We start from the raw sequence: 1,441 nt of genomic DNA, 5'->3' as shown, positions 1-1,441 counted from the left end.
ATAGCAATGAGACAATTTCAAATCAAATTGGTAGGACAGTTTCAATAATTAACACATTTCATACTGTCTTCTTAGTGGTTATTTGTTGTACAAGATGCAGACATGATATCCTATTTACAAACACTATTAGAACAAATTCCTCTATTCACTGAATTAAGAGAATGTAGCTATATATCTATCCTAACCATTTTGAATACACAGATACAAAATGGTCATTCTTCTGTACCCCCTTTTTTTGTTTAGTTCTGTCATTTAAATATTATAGGTGTGTGAACTCAGCAAAATAGTCCAGTAATCCATAATAGTATCAGGTCTTCCACTTGACTGGCAATGTCTGAAGTTGTTGACCTGAGTACCCTACAGCTCAACATAATAACATGGCTTTACTTCTTATACTTCATTTTTATATTTTTCTGCTGGATGGTTAAGACCAAGATGCCCACCACCTGAGGAATGGATGTAAAAGATATGGTATTTTTTACAATGGAGTATTACTCAGCTATAAAGAATAATAAACTCAAAGCCTTTATATTTAAGTGGATGCCACTTGAAGATGTACTCATAAGTGAAATAAATCAGATACACATGTGTAAATATTATATACTTTCCCTAGTATAAGAACTCAAAAGAAGAAATACAAATAGAAAGGTATAATACAATTAAAAGAAGAGCAAGAACTTGAGGACTAGACAATGAAGAGAGAACAAGGAGAGGAGCTAAGAAACATGACAGGGGCAAGCCATACAGTTATATGTACAATATGGGTAGGGCAATGATCCTGAGAATCTTTGGAAGATTTTCAAATCTAGCAGTTAATTGGAAGGATTCTCACCCTAATTATATATATCTTTATTCATTTTAATTCTTTTTCTTGTTGAATTGCTTTGTCTAATGTTTACAGAATTGTATTAGATAGGAGTAATTGTATTGGAAAATGGGCATTCTTGTATTGCTCCTGACTTTAAAGTGAAGGCTTTTAGATTTTGTCCATTTAGTATGATATTGGCTTGTTTTGTCACAGATGGCTTTTATGAAAGAGATAAAGTGCATCTATTCTAATTTTCTGTAGTATTTTTACTATGACTGTTGGACTTGGTCAAAATCTTTTTCTTAATTGAGATAATGATGTAATTTTTGTCTTTGACTCTATGGTGTATTGCATTTATTGATTTGTGTATATCGAACCATCCCTGCATTCCTGGGATAGATATTTTAAGTGCATTGTATTAGGAATGAACATCTAGGAAGCACTTTCCCCAGATTGGGGTGAAGGGCAGGTTGGCATTCTCCTTTCCTTATGTCTTTTCAAATGTCTGCCCTAAATATCACAATTCTTATTGCAAGCCCCCCCACCCACAACACTCTCTATATGCCAGCTTGCTTTAGTTCTTCACATAGTAGGTATTGTTAAAGGCAGCTAAGTTAGATAAAAATATTATAG

Source organism: Octodon degus, unplaced genomic scaffold, assembly GCF_000260255.1.
Source record: "Octodon degus isolate 3935 unplaced genomic scaffold, OctDeg1.0 scaffold00141, whole genome shotgun sequence".
Classification (NCBI taxonomy): domain Eukaryota; kingdom Metazoa; phylum Chordata; class Mammalia; order Rodentia; family Octodontidae; genus Octodon; species Octodon degus.
Note: the sequence above shows the minus strand (reverse complement) of the source record.